This window comes from Setaria italica, chromosome VI (genome assembly GCF_000263155.2).
Source record: "Setaria italica strain Yugu1 chromosome VI, Setaria_italica_v2.0, whole genome shotgun sequence".
In the NCBI taxonomy this organism is placed as follows: Eukaryota; Viridiplantae; Streptophyta; class Magnoliopsida; order Poales; family Poaceae; genus Setaria; species Setaria italica.
In genome coordinates this window covers 24,690,027-24,698,840 of record NC_028455.1, presented here as the reverse complement: position 1 = coordinate 24,698,840, position 8,814 = coordinate 24,690,027, and positions in this window count along the sequence as shown.

The window sequence follows — 8,814 nt, the reverse complement described above, 5'->3', positions numbered from 1 at the left end:
TCAGCGGGGTCTACATTAAGGTTCAGGCTAAAGGTCACCCATTAGTACCAATTGAAGCCTCCAACTGGTACTAATGTACCTGAGGGCCTTTAGTATCGGGTGGAGGTGTCACCCGGTATTAATAGGTCTGGGTGACACCTCCACCCGGTACTAAAGGAGTACCTCATCAGCCTCCCCTTCTCTTTCTCACCCCACGCTCACCCTCCTCCCCATACTTATCCGCTCGTCCCCCTCATCCGACATCTCACCCATGCCTCTCTCTCTTCTTCTCCCCGCCAAATCCCCTCTCTCTCCCCAGCTGAAACCCCTCCCTCTCTCCCCCACACAGATCCCATCGCCGCCCCTCCCGTCGTTGCCCCTCTCCTCCCCCCTCCGCTCATCCCTCACCTCTTACATGTGGCGAGGAGCGACGACGGAGCAAGGAGCAGCGTCGGCAAGACGGGAGGGCGTGGCGAGGCAGCGGAGCGTCGGCAGGGCATGACGGAGCAAGGAGTGGCGGAGCTCCGGCGGGAGGGTGCAGCGGCGGAGCGTCGGCAGGTGTGGCAGGGCAAGGAGCGCATGGATCTTGGAGCAGCGGCCACCTCTCCCTCAGATTTGGCGGCGGTGGCAACTGACGGGCTGAGGAGCGATGGCGGCTGAGCAGCATAAGTACGCTACCTCCCTCCCTCCCTCCCTCTCTGATGCGGGGCTCAGGTGTTGTGCGGCCGGGCTCAGCCGCGGGGTGGACGGCGGCGGGGTGTGGCTGGAGCTCCGGCGGACGGCGGCGGGGTGCGGCTGGGGCTCCGGCGCTCGGGCGGATGGCGGCGGGGTGCGGCTAGGGCTTCAATCAGCGGATTTCTTTTTTTATTTTTTAATATCCTTTAGTACCAGTTATTTGACTCGGTACTAAATATCCCTCTTTAGTACCGAAATAGCAATACCGGTTGCACAACCGATACTAAAGGGGGGTTTGGACCCAGTACTGAAGGCACCTTCCCAATGACACGTCACTAAGATAAAACTAACGGGCTTTGGTGATGCAGAAGATTAATTTATTTAATTTCAAATTCTTGGAGCCACAGTTAAGGTTGTTAATAATTAACTTGTTAAAAATTATGATTCGCATTGCAACGCATATTTTCTCTTAATTCCGTGTACCTCGTTCCGGTATACAAAGAACGGACAATGCTCGCTTCACGTTATCCCTAGTGGCAGTTTTTTTTCTAAAAAAAAAGAATGGCGAAAGATCTGCCATAATTGTTATTAAACGAAAGAGCAAAAGTCCAGCCCCTCCCCTCGCATCCAGGACCACTACAACGCCACAGCTGCTCAACAACATCTAGGCAACCAAAACAAAAGAGGGAGGCGGCGGCACAATTGCCACGAGCAGCAAAGGCAACCAAACCACAACAAAGAAACACAAAACAAAGAGCATTAGCAGTTTATAGTACAACTAATCCGAGGAAATGCAAAAGCCACGTGTTTGAAACTGTTGGACATCCTCCTGGATTAGATAATTAAGCTACTCCTACAGCTTATTGTGATTCTTATTATCCAAAGGTTCGTCGATTTTGTTCCTCCCATACATTTAACTAAAAAAAATTAGGAAGCCTGATGGTTTGTGCTCTTTTTGACAATCTTGGACCGGATTCTTAATCGGATAGGCTACAATTGTTATAGATTTACAGGTCGAGCCAATTGACTGCCCATGCCCACATCGTACGGGTGAAAAGGGTAGTCCATGCATAAATGGACAGGGGGTAAGGAGTTGCACAGTTTGGATACAGATCGTGTCTATGTTCGGCTGTGATTCTTTGCAGCTATGGGTGCAGCATCAACAACTCTAGTTCCTGTAGTTTTAGTTTTAGGGGGTGTTTGTTTCTTTAGAAGCTCCTAAAATTCCTATCACATCGAATGTTTAGATATTAATTAGGAGTATTAAACATAGATTAATTACAAAACCAATAGCATAAATGGAGGCTAATTTGCGAGACGAATCTATTAATATTGAGGCAGGATTTGGATAGCGAAATCGGAATGCCCCCCGAAAGGGGCATCGCCGAATCTAACTTTATAAGAGATAGGGGTTTGCTATTCTCACGCATTACTTCATCCTTTCCATATCCCTCTCCCTTGTTCGAAATCATAGATCAAACTGATGAATTGGCAAAATTCGAGCTACTGTAGTCTCCCCCGTTGACCTTCTTTTTTAGATAGAATCCTCAATGAGTGGAAAGGACTCCCAGACTTGCTCCGCAGTACGAGCCCCATACAGAGCCGTGCCCTTGTGATATGATAAGAAGAAAAGGGGCCAGGCCACCCTCTTTTCTTTTCCGAAGCCTAATTAGTCTATGATTTGATAATGTGATGCTATAGTAAACATGTGCTAATGATGGATTAATTAAGCTTAATAGATTCATCTCGCGAATTAGCCTCCATCCGTGTAATTAGTTTTATAATTATCTCATGTTCAGTCCTCCTAATTAGCTTCCGAATATTTGATGTGACATGAATTTTAGTCCGGACTAAAGATCCAAACACCCATTTAGAAGACTAAGATGAAGCCGTAGCTGCAACAATTTTAACCGAAATGCTTTGCATGTGGCCATCCTCTAAGGTCGAGGTTGTCAGCTATTAGGACGTTTCCGGTGGAAGAGGATCAAGCAAAAAGATTTACTCCTCCGTTCCAAATTATAGGTCGTTTTGATTTTTCTAAGTTTATAGATATTATTATGCATCATATGTCTAGATGTATAATAATACCTACGAATCTTAAAAAGTCAAAATAATCTACAATTTAAAATGGAAGGAGCTACAATTTGAAATGGAAGTGCCCCCAAATCAGTAGGCACAGCACCTCGCGAACCGTAGGTTTTGAACCGCAGCAGCGTGGGCCGGACGGAGCACGGCCGTTCACCAGTAGAAAGAAAGGCCTCCCGCGGCGGCGTGCAGATCGGCCTCACCGGATTGATGATGATGGCGTGGCGACGGGTGGGCCGTGGGCTCCCATGGTCCACGGCTGGGATACCACGTCTTTGGACAGATCGTACTTCCCTACTAGGCGTATTAAGATTTTTGAAGAACCAGTGATAAGTCAGATCATATACTTTGCCACTTTGGACATTGTTAGATGAATATATTAGTATTTCAAAGTTTTTTTTAATATATTGCTGATTTATTTACATTGATGATATATTATAAGAGAAATTGATGGTCAAAAATAATATCCGGACCTGCCTTAAAAAATAATATCCAGACCATTTTAAATTTTAATCTGCCTGTTAAAAACCAAACGAATGGAGTACAAATACGTATACAAGTATAACACAACAAGAAGTTCCTTCGGTTTGCAAAGTCTACTCCAAAATATGTACCATGATTGTCTTTAGTACCGGTCCTTCTTGCATTTAGTATCGGGCAGATCAACCGATACTCTAAATGCCTTGCACCCATAAAAATAAAGAAAAAACTCGGTACTAAACGGCTTGCATCCAAAAAAAATAAAGAAAAAAATTTCTGAAAAGTCAGGAGGCTCCCACACACGCGCAACGCCCCAAAGTCACAAGTCACACGAAATATGCACGTATGCGGTGCGATGATTTAAACCTGGGACCTCAAACCACGTGCAATCCTTCCTTACCATCTCACCTACACATCACAAGTGATGGACAAAGAGATACTTTTCCTTTTGAAACTTTTTCTTTTGAAGTAACCCGTGGATAACCTTTTAGTACCGGATATAACACCACCAATACTAAAGGGTACACTTTAGTTTCGGGTCATGTTATGACTCGGTATTAAAAGTCTCATTACAACACCACCCAATACTTTTTCACAACACTACCCAGTACTAACTCTGGGCGTTCGGGTTACCCGAATAATTCGGGTTGGGTAGTTCGGGTTTTTCGAAATTCGGGTAATGAACAGTATTACCCAATAACAGCCCCGAAAAAACAGTACCCGCAATTTCGGGTACCCGCAATTTCAGATTCGGGTTCAGGTATACCCAATATACCCGAAATTATAGAATCACAACAAACATCACAAAATTTGCATTGAATTTAAACTGGACAGAATAATATAAGTTCAAGTTTTCAACCGCAGATGCAATGCAAGTGCAAACCACGAGTCCACGACACAGTCACAAAGACACAGTTCAAGGCTTCAAGCCTGCTGCCTGCCAACGCCCAACGCATCACACAAGAACAGAAGTTCAAACAAAATAGTGAAACACATCACTAAACTGGCACAAGAGCAAGTGACTGTCAAGTGTCCAGAGTCCACACTCTAGTCCTCCATGTTGCTTGGCGTTTGTGACTTGGAGGTGTCGTCGACAGAAGGCTGCTCATTCTTTTTCCCTTTGCTGCCATATTCTTCTATCCACTCTGTAAATGCACAGCACAGTTACATATTTCATATTGCATACAGTAAATACACAAATGCAAGCAACTAAGAAAATATGATACCTTTTTCTATTATGGCCAATTCCTCCGTACCTCTAGCATGAATGGAGTAAGAGAGGTACGGAAGTCATCCAAGATACGTCCACCTGTGCTAAAAGCGGACTCTGACGCTACTGTTGAGATGGGTATAGCAAGCACAACACGAGTCATGTGATTCAAAACTGAAAACCTATTTGAATTGACTTTCCACCAACCAAGAATGTCCATTTTCTTTTTTGTGTCTTCAGTTTCTTCAGCAAGATATTTCTCAAGTTCAGATTTATAGGTGCTGGTAGAACAATTGCTCAGTTTCATCCTCTTGACGATTTTTTCTTTAAGCATTCCTCCTGCACCTCCCTTAGGTTGATCAGCATCAATTACTTGAGTTGTTTATTCACTTGGAGCATATGTTCCTATATTCTTCAAACAGCTTTCTCACATAAGTATTAATTGCTGCCCAAACCAATTCACATCTTTCCTCACCATATATCTCTTCAACGCTAATCTTTGTGTACAAAGATAACTTGTACCTTGGATCAAGGAATGCAGCCACAAATATGAATAAATTGATGTTCTCCTTGTCCTTCTCCTTCTCCTTCCTCCTGCCCTTGCTCCGCCCTTTATCCCTATCTTGCTCTTGTTGCTGCCTGTCATTGTCCTTGCTGTTGGTGTGCCAAAGTCCCCAGTATTTATCAAATTTCTCTTTCATTCTCATCCCTATTGATACTTGCAAATTATCTTCACTGTTCAGCCATTCTTGAATCAACAGATGGACTTCTCCAATCTCATGAAAGAAAGTGTTGCAAGTGACTTGGAGAGAAGAAGAGATAGGAACAATAAGGTCATGAAAATGCTGTAGAAATTGTGCCATCTTCTTTGCATTGTCCCAATCATCTTCATCAGGATGCCCAAAACCATCCCTTGCTTCAGACAGATCAATAACATAATTAGTGTCATCTTCAGCTAACTTTAATAACACTTTCTCATACACAATTGCAGCCTTCAACATCAAATATGTGTAATTCCACCTTGTCGGAACATCAAGTTTAATTTTTGATATATCTAACAGCAGCCCTAACACGCTTAATAGAGAGATCCACTTCTTGCAATCCATCTCTTACAATAAGATTCACAATGTGGGTTGCACACCTCATATGCAAAAACTTGCCCTTGACAATGTTGGTTTTCTGCAGATGCCTCCTCAAGTAATCAACACCACAGTCATTGGCACTTGCATTATTGTAACACCCGACCCCTAATCCTTTCCAGTTAGTCTTGATCGCAGCCCTTAACCTTAGTCAGCTGTCTTGTTTGACCGCACCTAAGTGCTCAGTTTTCCGCCGGTCCCGACCCCTGGATCCGACCCCTTCCCGCTTCGCTCCTCTTCCGACCCCGGCAAGCTCAGCCCACCGTCGGATCCTGCTGATCTTCCTCACCCGTCCGATCTATCCACCGGTGGACCCGTGAGATCCTTTCCAGATCCTACGCGATAGCCGCACTCGAGTTGCATGGCTGCTTCAGAGTCTTCCTGCCGCGTGGCTCGCCTTCTCCGACGCCTGCCGCTCAGTTTTGTCTCTGGCCAGCGACCGAGTGGGTTCCCGCGCCCTTTTTCCCCAATGGCAGCGGAAGCCCTCTGCACCCCTTTCTGCAGAGCCTCGCCAACCGCGCCCATCATCACGCCACCAGATCCCGGCCCCAGAGCCCGATGTCGCCCGTCTTTTCCGTCCCTTCAGCCACAGTTGCGCCGCCCGGTCGTCGCTACACGACGATTCCTCCACCGCCAACCCCGACCGTGGCCGCGACAGTTCCTTTCCCCGCTCTGTCAGAAGCCGCCCGACAATCTATTGTTCCGCGCTCTCCCCTGCGCCCGCGTCCGCCTGTCTTCTCACCTGTGCGCCCTCGATTCTAGCGCCGTTAAACCGGTCGCTTCTATCACCTCTTCCGCACGACGACGCCCGCTTTCTGCCAAATCCCAACCACCGGTCTACCCGCTCCTACGCCGCCCTGATGGCAGGACGCAATGATCGCTGGCGTCACCCCCGGAGTTCTGCAGCACCGCCCTCTTTGCTCAATCGCCGCCACGGCAGAGCACTCCATTGCTTCTCCCCGGCCTTCGCGCCACTTCCCTTTTCTCTCTCCGCGTCGTTTCCTTTTCCCTGCTCCAGCAGCTATAAAAGGAATGCCCCCGTCGCCGGAGTTTCCCTCTGCCCTTGTTGCCTTCAGCTTTCTCTAGCTCCCTGCTCAAGCTCCTAGCGCCACCCACCCAGTTCTTGAGAAGTTCTTCTCCCAGTTCCTTCTCAGTTTCCTCCAAGTCACCCAGCAGCTTGCTCCTCCGTGCTGCGTAAGAGCTCTCTTGTGATCCGCAAGAAGCAGCGCCGCCGCCGGAGCATTGCCAGTCGTAGCCCTTGCTCGAAGCTTTAGTCCCTCCGCCCAAGTTCGCTTCTTCCCGACCCCAAGCTTTCCTTTCAGGAAGAAGGTGAGTTGCCGACCCTAAGTCTGCCTCGCCTGACCCCTCCTATCCGCCCGACCCCAGTTCCGTCTCGCCCGACCCTGTCTGTTCCGCCAACCCTTATCCGCCTCGCCCGAGGGCTTGGCTGTGATCTTTTTCTTCGACTTGAGGGTGTATGTGTAAAACTTGGGAACCCTGCAACGCTTGCGTCTAAGGACCCTAGTTTATCACATCCTCTAGTTTGAGGATCGGACCACTAGTTCCTTTCCTGCCCTTACCTCTTGATCATCATCAGCTCTCTCGAACCACCATAACCTCCTGCTCTTTGTCGCAAGTTTCTGGGCTCAGGTGAGCCAGTGTTGCTGTTGAAATAACTGTCTAAGCTAACCCTTGCATTACATTCGTGTAGAGCTGCACCTCGCCGACGGTTTCTACGAGCTTCACCCGGCACCAGAAGAAGAAGCTGTAGCCGAGCTCCTGCCCTTCGAAGCCGAAGTCGCCCCCGAAGCCGAGCAGTTCCCGTCCTCCTTGGTTGAAGGCAAGCCCCGGTTGCATGAGAATCCTACGTGTTTTGCCAAACTTGCGCATGCCTTCCGTATAGCATGTTTGTGCATTTACGTATAGGAGTTGTGTGAAACCCTAGATGCATGACTTAGGTAACCCATGATATGAGCACTAGCTGTTGGACCGAGTAGTTGCATTGCTTAGTTAGGAGACGGTAAAAGTCGAGTGATTTCCTGTCACTCGCGAGTTGTAGGAGTTGCATGATTTACTCTCCTGTTACAACTATAAGGACGATGGACGGGGCGGGATTTTGGTAACTTTTTGGTGGTCGGATGATCGCCCCTTCTGTCTATGAAATCTTGCTAAGGTCCGACAGTGGTGGTGTTCGTGATCAAGTGTTTGAAAGTACTAGCCTCATACTTAGTATGGGATGAGGAAGCCTAGTACCGGATTGAACCTAGACGTGAGCGGTCGCCCCATTGTTCTTGGAACGGAGTTTCCCCTGCTGGTTGTCGCACGTGGTGGCAAGCGTGGTCGCAGGACGGCAGAGGCCGGGCCTGTGGAACCTTGCACCAAAGGAAATGGGCCCAACACGGGTTAGGGGATTGATGGGGAAGGCCGACACAGGAAGCAACCTCCGGGTGCGCGGATGTCGTGAGGCTAGGTTCACCATGCATGGTTAAAGAACTCGAATCGATTCGTCTGCCTCTCACAGCTTGAGATTGCTTGATCGCTATGTCACCCTGAGTAAATGAGGAATCTGATGATGGCAATGTTGTTGTTATATCTACACATCTTGTTTGGCTCTATGATTGCTTAGAATAGGTTGCACAACCTAGACTGGTAAATGAACCTAGAACCGGAGCTAAAACTTGAATTAGGGTTACTTAGTGCTTTTGGCAAACAGACCCCTCAGCCAAACAGCTTGCATGTCTAGAAGGAGGAGTAGTCCTTACTCCGTTTCGGTTAAGTCTTGTTGAGCTTAGTAGCTCAGCCTTGTTGTGGCTTCTGTTTTCAGGTGAAGTTGCTGCGTCCGACCCCTCTCTGGTTGGTGCTTGGCCGCCCCAGCTCCCGCCAGGCTGGACGGTCGAGTGGGACCCCTCCTCGGACGGCGAGGAGAGGACTCACTGATGTTCTGGCTGGCCTCGCCCGGACATCCGACCCTGACGAAGTCTTCCGCTAGTGTTTTCTCTGACGTTCTTTAAATTTTGTAAAACTCTGATGTTGGATTTTATGGTTGAACTAAAATGGGTAAAACTTGTTTAACTCAGTGGACTTGTTGTATTCTCTGTAACCACTCACCTTCGTGTGGGTTTGCTAGACTCGATCCTGTTTAAGTGGTTAAATCGGGTGAAATCCGACGGCACTTCGTGTTAGCTCGGTTTAGGCAGGAGTGTCGCATGTTAAGCGGCTTAACCCTGCTTAATCAAGCTAATCCGA